This window comes from Ovis canadensis, chromosome 3, assembly GCF_042477335.2.
Source record: "Ovis canadensis isolate MfBH-ARS-UI-01 breed Bighorn chromosome 3, ARS-UI_OviCan_v2, whole genome shotgun sequence".
Lineage (NCBI taxonomy): Eukaryota > Metazoa > Chordata > Mammalia > Artiodactyla > Bovidae > Ovis > Ovis canadensis.
This window is the reverse complement of record NC_091247.1, coordinates 44,663,815-44,678,777: the sequence shown is the minus strand read 5'-3', so window position 1 is coordinate 44,678,777 and position 14,963 is coordinate 44,663,815.

Genomic DNA, 14,963 nt, shown 5'->3' with positions numbered 1-14,963 from the left:
GTTCCATGTCCAGTTTTAATTGTTGCTTCCTGACCTTCATATAGGTTTCTCAAAAGGCAGGTCAGGTGGTCTGGTATTCCCATCTCTCTCAGAATTTTCCACCGTTTATTGTGATCCACACAGTCAAAGGCTTTGGCATAGTCAATAAAGCAGAAATAGATGTTTTTCTGGAACTCTCTTGCTTTTTCCATGACCCAGTGGATGTTGGCAATTTGATCTCTGGTTCCTCTGCCTTTTCTAAAACCAGCTTGAACATCTGGAAGTTCATGTATTGCTGAAGCCTGGCTTGTAGAATTTTGAGCATTACTTTACTAGCATGTGAGATGACTGCAATTGTGCAGTAGTTTGAGCATTCTTTGGCATTGCCTTTCTTTGGGATTGGAATGAAAACTGACCTTTTCCAGTTCTGTGGCCACTGCTGAGTTTTCCAAATTGGCTGGCATATTGAGTGCAGCACGTTCACAGCATCATCTTTCAGAATTTTAAATATCTCAACTGGAATTCCATCACCTCCACTAGCTTTGTTCGTAGTGATGCTTTCTAAGGCGCACTTGACTTCACATTCCACGATGTCTGGCTCTAGGTGAGTGATTGTACCATTGTGATTATCAATTATATCAGTAAACAATAAATGTGAAAGGATAAAATTCACCTATGATTCTATTAGATTGGCTTAAAAATTAAACTATAAGCTTTCTTAGAGATATACACTTCAAACAAGCACAGAAAGGTTGAAAAGCAAAAGATGGAAAGAAAAAATATTATCGCAGATAAATACAAAACTAAAAGCAGACTGGTTTATCGGTTACCATCAGACAAAATAATACTTACACAAAGCCCATTAAAATGTAAAAAGGAACCATCTGCCAAAGACTTATGTGGGGCTTCCCTGGTGGCTCTGTGGTAAAGAATCCACCTGACAGAGCAGGAGACATGGGTTCAATCTCTGATCTGGGAAGATCCTACATGCTGTGGAGCAACTAAGCCCATTCTCCACAACACTGAGCCCTCATGCAGCAACTTCTGAGCTCCTCACACCCTAGAGCCTGTGCTCTGCAATAAAAGAAGCCACTGCAATGAGAAGCCTGCACACCACAACTAGAGAGTACCCCCCACTGCCCCCAACTGGAGAAAGCTCACTCAACAGTGAAGACCCAGTACAGCCAAAAATAAATAAATAACATTATAAAAGCTCAAGTGACAAGCTATTTGACAAGAGAGCCTTGAAATAATAAAGCAAAAACTGAATTATAAAAAGAATGGAAAATCCAGTCAGTCTTGACAGGAAGCAGATATCATGTTCAGGAGAGTTTAACTGAAAAGAGCTGAAAGAAATGACTATTTATATAGGTGCATACAGGACTGAAAGGATAAAAGATGATGGTGAGGCACCAAACGACTGCCAAGAAGGGAAAGCCATTACTCCTCCAGGTCTGAAAGAACAAAGGGAGGGAACAGAATGACTGGAGCCCAAACAGAGATGGGGAGGGGTGGCATTTCCCAGGTGGCTCAGTGGTAAAGAGCCCACCTGCCAATGTAGGAGACACAGGAGACGTGGGTTCAGTTCCTGGGTCGGGAAGATCTCCTGGAGGAGGAAATCAAAACCTCCTCCAGTATTCTTGCCTGGAAAATTCCATGGAGAGAGGAGCCTGGTAGGCTATCGTCCACGGGGTCACAAAGAGTCAGACATGACTCAGTGACTGAGCATGGACACACAAGCAGAAACAGCTGTGGAGGAGAGGCTGACCGGAATGGGTTCTTGCCCTGGGGGATGGCAGACACTGATGGAGCAAGGAGGTCGGCCAAATCTACTGACCTTTATTAATTTCAAGGCTATCTTGTCAAATAGCTTGTCACTGAACAAACCTAACTGGAAACCAAAGGCAAAAGAGTAAAGTAGAGAGCTAAGAATAGACTTCTCAAAAGAATTTATCATTTAGTACTAGTGGGTCTTTCTTTATGAGCATCTATAAATCACAGGGGAAATGGAGAATAATCACAATAATCATAGCGAGAAATTTTAATATCACTTTATCGGAAACTGATAGACCAAGTAACTACAAATTAGTCAGATGTAGAAGACGTCACGATACAGTTAACAAGCTTGACTCAACAGACGTGTGTGTCTGTGTGTAGACAGAGAGAACCTGCTCCTAACAAATAGACAGTATACATTCTTTCTAAGTGTATTTGCCCCAAAAATAAAGTTTGACACTATTTCTACTGTTTCCCCATCTATTTCCCATGAAGTGATGGGACCAGATGCCATGATCTTCGTTTTCTGAATGTTGAGCTTTAAGCCAACTTTTTCGCTCTCCTCTTTCACTTTCAAGAGGCTTTTCAGTTCCTCTTCACTTTCTGCCATAAGGGTGGTATCATCTGCATATCTGAGGTTATTGATATTTCTCCCAGCAATCTTGATTCCAGCTTGTGTTTCTTCCAGTCCAGCGTTTCTCATGATGTACTCTGCATATAAGTTAAATAAGCAGGGTGACAATATACAGCCTTGACGTACTCCTTTTCCTATTTGGAACCAGTCTGTTGTTCCATGTCCAGTTCTAACTGTTGCTTCCTGACCTACATACAGATTTCTCAAGAGGCAGGTTAGGTGGTCTGGTATTCCCATCTCTTTCAATCACTGCAGATGGTGACTGCAGCCATGAAATTAAAAGACGCTTACTCCTTGGAAGAAAAGTTATGACCAAGCTAGATAGTATATTCAAAAGCAGAGACATTACTTTGCCGACTAAGGTCCGTCTAGTCAAGGCTATGGTTTTACCTGTGGTCATGTATGGATGTGAGAGTTGGACTGTGAAGAAGGCTGAGCGCCGAAGAATTGATGCTTTTGAACTGTGGTGTTGGAGAAGACTGTTGAGAGTCCCTTGGAGTGCAAGGAGATCCAACCAGTCCATTCTGAAGGAAATCAACCCTGGGATTTCTTTGGAAGGAATGATGATAAAGCTGAAGCTCTAGTACTTTGGCCACCTCATGCGAAGAGTTGACTCATTGGAAAAGACTCTGATGCTGGGAAGAACTGGGGGCAGGAGGAGAAGGGGACGACAGAGGATGAGATGGCTGGATAGCATCACGGACTCAATGGATGTGAGTCTGAGTGAACTCCGGGAGATGGTGATGGAAAGGGAGGCCTGGCGTGCTGCGATTCATGGGGTCACAAAGAGTTGGACACGACTGAGCAACTGAACTGAACTGACTGAAGTGTATTTGCAGTGAAACATTTATACTAGGTCACAGAGGACTGAATGCTAAAGAATTGATATTATATAGGACATAACACAGTACAATTAGAAGTCAGCCTTGAAAGATAGATTTCTATGTGCTAATATGAAATGACCCTCAAGAAATATTTCTAAATGAAAAGAATAAGATATGAATCATCATCTATTTTATACTAATATTTGCATAAAATAATCTGTCTCTACTTATATATGCAGAGAATACATCTGGATACCCAAGAAACTATTAATAGTGGTTGCCTGTGGGGGTGGAAAGTAATTTATCTTTTTTGTTTGTTTTCTGAATCTTATTCTACTTGTACCATTACTTAAAAATAAAAAAAGCTAGTTAAAAAATGCTGAATGGAATTGAGATAAGCTATCCACATTTTTTTAGTCCATTTTCAAGGAAGTTTCCCAAGCTGGCTTTGTAGCCTGTAGGATTTTAACCAAAATGACTGGCTACCATGGCTTATCCCAGCTTATACCAAATTTCCACTTACCTTCCCTTAATTGTTTTTTTCCTACATAGAAAGAATACCATAATTCCAGTGTATCTCTTCCCATTGACCCTAAGATGAGGTGATTTCTGAAAAAATAAAAGCTGAGCTCTTGAACATAATCAACATCCCTGAGACCTCTGAATATACATACTGTACTGTTCTTTGAGAATTCCTGCTAGGGATGGTAGTAAACAATATGGAAGACATAAAATAATCAAGACAAGAAGTAAATATTAACACAACCCATTGAGATGAATGCCAAGAATGGGATATCTAATTTACCTTTTACATTTTTAACCTTCATTCCACCAGTCAGAAATAGTTAACACTTCTCTGAGCATGCTGCCATTCCTAATGGGACTCATTAACCCAGAGCCTGAAATGTCAATAGCAAAATAATTTCTCACCTGACATTTCAAGTGACAGTGAGGACATCTGAACAGAAAGCCCAGAAGCAAACAGTTCTTTAACAGTCTTTAATATATATAAGAGAGAATCTACATTGATGATCTCTGCTTTTTTATAAGTCAAATACAGGGTTCAGATACAAGAGTCGAGGAGAACTGGCGTGACTGCATAAATAGAGCTGGCACTCAATTCCACGACTTATAGTCACTTGCCAATTTATAAACCGACAATGAATGCTCTCTATCTGCTCACTTCAGAGGGGTGTCATGAGAGGAGCATCCTGGCTGGGATTAGAGGCAGTCCATTCGCAGGTATCTGAGGGCCTAGGCGGAATTCCTCAGCGAGCTACAAGTTTTCCTCTCTTACCTGGTGCCCACGACTTGGGAGCTCAGCTGGGCTTCTTCTCAGGTCTTGATGTGTACTTCATCACGTCAGGGCCTTAGGCTAAGCAACCCCTTCTTAATGGCACTCTAAGTTTTGGAGTCAGGACCCCGGATGGAAACCCCAAGTCCTGCTATTTTCTACTTGCTTCTGGTTGATCACGTCCTCCACCCCTTACCACCCAGCTCTCTGCCTTCTGGCTTCCTGTTGCGTTAGTTTGGCCAATGGGAGCCCTGATTGGAGACACATGGGAGAAAGCGAGTTGAATGAGTTGGTTTCAACTGTGTCCTCACACTGAGGATCACTATTCCTTTCAAGACAGCTTCCATACCCACAGCTATCTACTTGCAGGGTGCAGGGTCTGGGAGCTACTCTCTCTGGATACTTTGATTCTAGGGGTGGTACAGCTCAGCTACTACTAGCCCGTTTCCTGCACTATTTGTCATGGTCCTCCACTTTGCACCCTCATTTGGTAATCCCTTGTAAAACAAACAACCCCTTCCTGAATTATCTTCCTTCATGTTTGCCACCTGTTTCTGGTTGAGACCCAGAGTGATATGCCCGCTTGCACCACTGATGAGCTGAATGGTTTTGGACAGACCATGTAACTCCTCTTGGCCTTAGTTTCCTCATTCACAAGCTATGAAGGTATCCTACCCTGAGAGGAGTTCATAGGAAAATACCAGACACGTTGTAAATGTGCTTCTACCCACATCTCTAAAGAGGTACTAACAGTAGCCCCACATAGCAACTAACTGGCTGGATCTCCCTGGAACTAAGGTGATTTCACCTGCCTGACAATGAGTATTGCCTGAGGTAATACTGCTGTTATATTCTTGGGATTTCCAGATCTTTATATCTCACTATTTGAAATCTACACTGGGATGCCTCACAGCTATCTTAAAAATCCACTATGGCCCAAACAGAACTCATGACCTTCCCTCCTAAACTCTCCATGTCCTCTAGTCCAGTAACACACCATCTACCTAGTTTTTAAAGTCAGAAACTTGGGGAGTAATTCTTGACAACTCCCTTTCCCCATAACCAGCCAAGAAACAACTCTTGTCAATTCTGCTTTCTGTACTATCTCTGGAATTTGTCTATTATGCCCCAAGCTGAATGCCACAACCATCATCTGAGCCACTGTTATCTCACAGCTGGATCATTATAATAGCCTTCTCCAGTGCTTGTTATGTCCCCTTTGGTACCTTCTAGTCCAAAATCCACAGAGCAGCAGAGTTTCTTTTTATTTATTTATTTATTTTTTAACTTTGCAATACTGTATTGGTTTTGCCATACATCAACATGAATCCACCACGGGTGTACATAAGTTCCCACTCCTGAACCCCCCTCCCACCTCCCTCCCCATACCATCCCTCTGGGTTATCCTGGTGTGCAATCCCTATCAAGCTACCAGCAGTATTTTTCACAGAGCTAGAACAAATAATTTCACAATTTGTATGGAAATACAAAAAACCTCAAATAGCCAAAGCAATCTTGAGAAAGAAGAATGGAACTGGAGGAATCAACCTGCCTGACTTCAGGCTCTACTACAAAGCCACAGTCATCAAGACAGTACGGTACTGGCACAAAGACAGAAATATAGATCAGTGGAACAAAATAGAAAGCCCAGAGATAAATCCACACACCTATGGACACCTTATCTTCGAGTTTCTTTTTAAAATGTAAGTCCTTACAGATGGTCTACAAACACATGAAAAGATGCTCAACATTACTAATTATTGTTGTTCAGTTGCTAAGGAGTGTCTGACTCTTTATGACCCCAGGCTCCTCTGTCCATGGGATTCTCCAGGCAAGAATACTGGAGTGGGTTGCCATTTCCTACTCCAGGCAATATTCCCAACCCAGGGATAGAACCCACATCTCTTCTGTCTCCTGCATTGGCAGGTGGGTTCTTTACCACTAATGCCACCTGGGAAGCCCCAAGTATAAGGCATAATGGGGCAGAATTTAAGAGTGGTCAAACCTTTTAATGGCAACACGAGGAAACTTAAATGGAAATACAGGCAACAAATTGTAAAACTCTCCTAGTGAACAATTTTTAAAAGTTCTAAAACTAACCATTAACATTAGTCTCTAGTCTCTATTGTTTAAAGAACTCAATGAGAAGTTTGTCTAAGCCCACCTCAGTCAGACATATGTGGGCATGTGAACAGTTCTTGAAAAGTCTGTATAGAAGGGCAATTCATTTTTGTTTCTAGGACTGGCTGGGAGCCTAGAAGAAATGTTTTCATACCCATTCACCTCTGGAATTTTTTTTATAACCTTGCAATATCTTTATACTTGAAAAGTAAATTGCTTCTAACTTGAAAGCAAGTGATTTAAAGAAGATGAAGTTAAAAGATCCCCTCAGTACTGCAAATTCTAGAAAACAATAATCCAGACATGGTATTATTTAGCAGTCCATGACAATGTAATCCTACCTCCAGAATAATATCTGAGAATAAAATGAATGTATCTTCTAACATCTAACCATGTACAGACATAAGAGTAACAAAATAAGGGGACAGAAAGAAATAAAAGGAAGTTAGAGGATGGTTTTATCTAAGCAGCAGATTTATAGTTTTGGAGGAGAAGGAACATCTGCTCCTAACCTACCTTAATGTAGGAAACAACAACAAAAATAGTCTTTCAGAAAACAGACCCACATCTGAAGCTATATAGCTCCTATTCACAGAAACTGTGCTTGGCCGAACACCAAGACCTGGACTAGAGCAAAACAAGTGAGAAACCTGCCTGCCAAACATTTAAAGAGGTGCTAACTCTCAGGATGGATCAAGGGCAGGGTTAGGTCAGAGAACAAGGGCCTCCTTAAAAGTTGAGCCCTGGCACCTCACTCACCTACCCCAGGCCTGGTTCTGCCAAATGCTACACAACATGCATGTGATACTTTTTCAAAGTAATGCTGCATACTTTATTTTATTTAAGCCTTATAACAACTTTAGAAAGTAGATATATAATTACCCTCATTTTAAAGATGAGAAAACTGAGGCTCAAGGTTAAGTGATTTGCCCAGTTATTCCATCAGCAAGCAGGGTATCAAGACTTGATGTGGCATTGGCATTATCCCACTCAGTAACACCCTCATATGTCACTCAGGACAACTTATCTCTGATTTCCAAGAGGATACCTTCCAGCAGGTACCAAAGAAATTTTTAACATATGGTCTCATGAAAATAACTTGGAAGTTACAATAAACTTACTGTCCATCTAACTATCCATCCAATCTCTATAACCAGCACCAACAATTATACATTTCTACCAAAAACAATCCTTAATCCATATTTTGTAAGAAAATACACTTTCCTATTTTGTACAGCTTTTGAAAAAGAATTAGTTATATCCCCCAAAGAGTCCACCCCATACTATCCAAACTCATGTATTCCCCCTCAATATCAGGGTCAAATTAAAAATCAATTATAATGCCTTGTGTGCGTGCATGCTTAGTTGCTCTGTCGTGTCCAACTCTTTGACGCTTTATGGACTGTAGCCCGCCAGGCTCCTCTGTCCATGGTATTTCCCAGGCAAGAATACTAGAGTGGGTTGCCATTCCCTTCTCCAGGGGATCTTCCCAATCCAGGGATCGAACCCAGGTCTCTTGCATTGCAGGCGGATTCTTCACAGTGTGAGCCACCAGGGAAGCCCTGTAATACCATATTTTACTAAATAAAGTATTTCTTTGAAAAAATATATTCTAAATAAAACACTGACACATGACTATTTTCTAATCCAATATTGTCACAAAAGGAAATAAAGGATCCTGGTTATATATTAGTGATTTTATTAAAATTATCTTATCATATTTTTATTAAAATATTAACCTAAAAACCATTTCATAATATATCACACAAAATGATAAAATATTTTAAAAATTCCTGGAGAGTGGAGTTGTTCTGCATAAAGCAGTTCTTGAGTTCATAAATGTGGGACTGGTGGGAGGTTTGACTGAGAGCTTGCATTTTCCAGATGAATAAACAGACTCAGTCAGGAGAAGTGTCCTGTCAAGGTCACTCAGTTAGTCTCAGGGCCAGAACCCACATCTCCTGATCTCCAGTCCAGAACTCTTTCCCTGAACTTTGCTGTCTCCTGATAACATATCAGTCAATTTCCCCTTCATGATAAAAACAAATCAGAAATACTGCGCCACTCAAATTCCTATTTTTTTTAACACGTAGAATAACCTTCATCTACAGTTAAAGGCTTTCCCTCCTCCCCCTCCAGATTAAAGGGACACAGCAGTTATAACCAAATTTGGCACAATATTTAAGTTCCCTAAACTTCCTATCAAAAAATAAAGATTACAAAGAAGAATTATAAGTTTTATCACATAGAGGTTGCTTTTCCTTTTCTTCCTGTGTCTGATACTTCTGTGTTTTTTGTTTTTTTTTTTTCTTATAATTCTGAAACTCATCAAATATAGTTCATGCTCAGTTTTCCACCTGGGTGCTTCCTTGACTGGCATTTGTTTATACATACTGGGGATGGGAGAAAGAACCAATGCTCTGGGCAGAGAGAAGATAAAAGCAATTGTCACTCAGTGTTTGTAATAAAGAAGATGGAGTAGTTTCTGATAGTAGGAGAGAACTAGAAAAAGAATAAGTGTGCACACAGAGACCTATACACATGCACGTGTGTGCCCCAAATGGACATTTATATGTATTATCAGATTCAACCTTCTCAAGGACCCTAGCAGGAGGATATTATTTTTTCCCCAAGTTTTCACATTAGGAAATAGACTAGCCCAAATGACACACCTAAGATCCCAGAGCTAGTATGTGAATCTGACCTCAGGCTGTCTGACTCTAAAAATTCATAGGAAGGAAAAGTTTTCTCTCTTCAGTTTCCAAAGACTTACTTTATATCTCTCTCCAACAAAAATAAAAAGGGGAAGAAATGGTCAGATGTGTATCAAGAACAAGAAATCCCATAATGATTGAAGTCTTCTATGAGTTGTATCTTCTTAAAAAGTCTCCAAGAGACAGATGACAACATTCTTTAGGGAACTGATTCAAAAGCAAAACAAAAAAGATACTGAGAAAAAGAAAGAAAAAAATGGGCATGAATAAAAGAGTGTCATTATATGAGCAAAAATGACTTACTAGTTGGAATGATAGCTAGAGAATAAACTGTGACCAAATGCTGATGACCTCACAGCTGAGTTCTACAAAGCCTTTAGACAGTTGCCTGGACCAACCTTTCACTGTTATTTTCAGTGGTATGTGAGAGAAAGGTGAAAGAGACAAGTCTGTGAAAGAGAATTAGCAATAACTTATGTTTCTTTCAACTTAATTTTTTAAAAATATTTTGAACTCTTTATTGAATTTGTCACAACATTGCTTCTGTTCCATGTTTTGTTTTTATGGCTGCAAGGCATGTGGGATCCTAGCTCCTTGACCAGAGATCGAAACCCCTCCTAAATATCATTGCAAGGTGAACTCTTAACCACCGAACCACAAGGGAAGTCCCTAGCAGCATTTTTAAAGACAAGAATGAGACTGTTTATAAACTGGTTGTTCTTTGTGTTCCTAACTCAAGTAATGAAGTGTTTTTTTTTTTAACTGAGGTGAAATTTACATAACAGAAATTAATCATTAACTTTTTGAAAAGTGTACAATTCAGTTGCATTTAGCACACTCACTGGGGTGAGAAACCATCACCTCTAACTAGATCCAAGACATTTTCATCATCCAAAAGGCAACCCTGTACCCACAATAATACAGATAGAAAAACTGGCAAAAGAGAAGGGAATAACACAAAAATTCCAGTGGTATGGCACAAAGTAAGAACTTAAAAGAAACTACGTATTTTTAAAAACCTTATTTAAGGAATATTTTGCTGAAACATTATCAAGTATAATATACTGTTTTAAGTGCTGGATACTTTTATAACAAATTTTCCCTGCAAGGCAAATTTTATTGTGGCCCTGGGGCCAGGGCTCTTCTCTCCAGGTGCTGCTGAAACTAGACAGTTGGGGGTGAGGGGCTCTTGAATTGCACCTCTCACAACACTTCCACCATCTTCAGACACAGATGGAGGGGGACTGGTGTAAGGGGCACCCTGAATTTGCAGTATACTCTGAGAAAGGCTGACTCACAGATCCTCAGCCATTGCAGCCAAGCCACTCCTGGCTCCTTGTTTCTTGGATTCCAGCTTCTTAGGTCTAAATGTAGGTTTGGCTTTTCACACAGGGCTCTTGTCTTCAATGGTATGGGGAGGGAGGTGGAAAGGAGGTTCAGGATTGGGAGCACATGTACACTTGTGGTGGATTCATGTTGATGTATGGCAAAACCAATAAAATATTGTAAAGTAAAAAAATAAAATGAAAATTACATAAGTGAGAAAAAACAAACAAACTGGGTCTCACTGTTTCTCTTCTTTCTCCACCTTTTCTCCTTAGCAATTCATCTGTTTATGCAGCACGAGTCTCTTGACTTGTTTGACAGGAGTCTACTCCTCTAGGGATACCTCTGAAGGTGAAAGTTGCCCAGTTGTGTCTGACTCTTCGCCACCCATGGACTATACAGTCCATGGAATTCTCCAGGTCAGAATACTGTAGTGGGTAGCCTTTCCCTTCTCCAGGGGATCTTCCCAACCCAAGTCTCCTGCATTGCAGGTAGATTCTTTTACCAGCTGAGCCACATGGGAAGCCCAAGAATACAGAAGTGGGTAGTCTATCCCTTCTCCAGTGGACCTACCCAACCCAGGAATCAACCCAGGGTCCAGGGATACCTCTATATCATCATCATTCTCCTCCCCCCTTCCTCCTTCTCCTCCCCTTCCAGCTCCTCCTCTTCTCAGGTCTTCAGTGTGAAGGACAGGTCTGAAGCGTCGTAACATTCTTGGCATGAAGAACACAGGTCCAAAGCCAACCTGAAACTGAAAAGTGACTGAGGAGAAAGCTCCAATCCCATCAAGGTGACCTGGGTAGGATGGAGGTGATGTGATGGGTTCTGTCTTCTTGTTCTCCTGGTTTGCTGGCGACAGGATCTCCACAAGATCATCTTTTCCTGGGCTTTTTCTCCAAGCAAATCATACTAAGCAACAGCTTATAGTCCTGCTTCCCCTCCTTCTGGGGTTCAAAGGCCCAAGTCTGCTTCTGCTGGCTTAGCTCAGAGACCCAGGGCATGGCTGTTACTGCCTTTTCAGCTGTGCTGTTAATGCTGCAGCTTTAGGATGAAGAAGGTAGCAAAAAATACCTTCTAGAGTTTGTCTTCAAAAGAGTTTGCAGTCCAATGAAGAATTCAGATGTATAATCAAATGGAACCAGGTAAGCAAGAGGACCAAGAGAGAGAAGGGTTAAGATACCAAAAGGAGGTCATAGGAAGACTATTTGCTATATTTAGATGAAAGTCCTGAGCATGAATCAATGATGATCTCCTAGGACTACAAAGAACAGGAAAGTGCCAGGTAAACTGCTAAAACAAGATAAGGATGTTACATTGGGCACATGAACACAATCTCCACTCTCCAGGAAAAAATGAGGAAAGAAGGGAGGCTTTGTATGATCACAGGTCTTTCTGATGTTATGGTGTATAGATCCTCTCACAAGGAAGTGCCAGCTAAATCCAAAAGACTTCAGGGAAAGATATGAAAAGGAGGTGTTATTATGCAGTTCTAGCCATAATGGCATCATTTGGAAAAAAAAAAGAATGTGAGTATTTAAGACATATAAAGAATGAGCAATATAAACAGGTATATATGCCAAGAACAACAACAAAAATCAGTGGGACGTAAAGAGGAATATGATAGCAACTAAAGATGTAGCTCAGATGGTAAATAATCTGCCTGCAGTGCATGTCTGACTCTTTGAGATCCTTATGGACTATAGCCCACCAGGCTCCTCTGTCCATGGGATTCTCCAGGCAAGAATACTGGAGTGTGTTGCCATGCCCTCCTCCAAGAGATTTTCCTGACCCAGGGATTGAACCCACATCTTTTATGTCTCCTGCATTGGCAGGTGGATTATTTACCACTAGAGCCATCGGGGAAGCGCCATATATAAATATATACCCACTTTATATATGTGTGTGTGTGTGTATATATATATATATATATATATATATATATATATATATAATGAGCCCCCTGGCAAGTCATCTAACTGTATGTTCTCATTTAGGTGCATACTTTCCATTGAATGGCTATTCTTTGCCCCTCATTCCCTCCCTAAAACGAAAACAAGGCCTCAACTTTTCTCAATGCCTCACATGTAGCAATGCCTCAAGTGAATTCTTCACCTCACCAGACTAAAATTTGTCTGCAGAGTTAATGTTGATCTTTTTCATAGAGTTGCATCAGCTTTAATAAACATTTGGACATCATAGTACATAAACTCAAGTGAAACTAAACCACTTTTGAAAGCTGACTACAGCACAATGCTTGAAAGAAGGGAACTAGATATTAATAACATGCTAAATCTGTGGTTTAAGTTGTCATAACTTTCTCATTTTTCTTTTTTTTTTCTGATTTTCCTTACTGAAACCAGAAATAGGCTGGGAAATGATAGGATAGATAGACAAGTAGATAGATAGACAATAGATAAATGGAGAAATTTCCCATGGTATCTCTGATATATTTTATTCATCAAACAAACATTTGTGGAGGAACTATTATGTGCCAGGTACTTTGAGTGATACAAACATGAGGCAGACTTTGTTTCTGACTTTATAAAGCCAATTATCTATGAAGAAAATAGATATGAACATAAATATCTGTAATATAAAGTAGAAAGTGATCATTGCTATGAGATAGATACAAATAAGTTGCCACAGGAGTTCAGAGAAAAAAAGAAGCTACCTACATTTAGAAAAGATTAAGTAAAGCTGGTAGCAGAATCCTGGCCTTAAACTTTAAGAACATGTAGAATGTGAACAAGTAAAAACAGGAAGCAAGAATCAATGGGACAAAGGCAGAGAGCCAGAACATTTCTGGGCATGTAAAGAAAGAGCAGGGAGCGTGGAAGGCTGTGGTAAAAGGAGTAACAGGCCACAGGATGGGAAGCTGCACTGGGTCAGAGAATATAGGGCTTTGCGTGCCATGAGGAGTCTGTATTTAAGTAAACAGAAAACTTAATAGCTTTTAATAGTTTTCAAGCAGAAAAGTAACATGAGAAGAGCTGTACTTGGGATTAAGCTAATAATTCAAGTATAAAATCATGTGTAAAAAAGGTTAGAGGGAAGAAGCCAGGTGAGAGTCAGAAGGAGAGGCATGGAGGAAATAAAGATTATAAAAACAGAATCAAGTAAATGTTTCATATTCCTGTGTTAATTTGTATTCCAGGAAACTAAGTTCTATTGAGTTAATACAGAAACAAGCCTTTGATTGGTAACAATGCTAGTCACTTGTACCCAAAGGTATGTAGAAAGTTCCCCCAGATCTCTCTCTAAAAAAAATAAATATGAAATATCAATAGCCTCTGAGTGTCCCTTCAAGGTGAATCTTTCTCCTTCAAATACTGAATCGGTTATCAGGATTCTTCAAGGAGAACTCTAATAATCCCCAGAAGTTAAGGAATGCAGTACACTAGTCACAGAACTCTGGACTAATCACAGAACTCTGGGCCAATTTGTTCCACCTCCAACTTTACTAACAGTGAAACAGAGCCCCAAAGCAGGAACTGACTTGTCCAGGGAAACATGGCTGGTTAGAACTCCAGTCTCCTGAACCCTGTCCCACCCCCTAACTCACATTCCACTGTGGATACTCTGGGTTGGCTAAAACTGAGGTATCAAAATAAAATAACTCTCTTAATTTGCTTAGAACATGGATTTCAAACAAATAGCAAGCAAGGAAGAAGAAGAAAAAAAAAACACAAAACATTGCTGTACCTGAAAACTGGAAATCTGCAAGGAAGATTTTTTACATAAATAAATAGCAAGGTATTACTATCCGGTTGGAATATTGACATACCACACACCTCGCTCATTAGGTATCATAAAACACTGAGTTAAGTGTAGTATAGCAACTACTTGACTCTCTGGAAAATACTGGTTACTTAGGCAAATTCCTTATGTCTTACAGAGACTTGTGGTCTCCAAACTTCAAACATTTTCCATAGAAGATAACAAATATGTTTTTTAATAGAATTCATTTGGGGATTTCAGGAAATAACTGAAAATCTGCAGCCTATAGGCATTGCACACATGAAGAAAAAGGGCATCAATCTCTCAAAATTCTGGCAAGAAAGGAGTGGCTGTTTCCATAGTTTTTTTCCTTTCCAATAAGCTGCTTGTTAGTGCCAAAAAAACAGCTCATCAGCAATGTTGTTTCATTTTATAGGGATGTTTTGAGAGAGGAAAAAAAAATTAGTAATGTGTCCTGTGATTTTTCAAACCTTATGTCCCAAAGCCTATAATAATCTTACTGCTTTTTATTTTAAAAAAGAAAACCAAATGTTTGAGATTTGATCTTTAAGTCT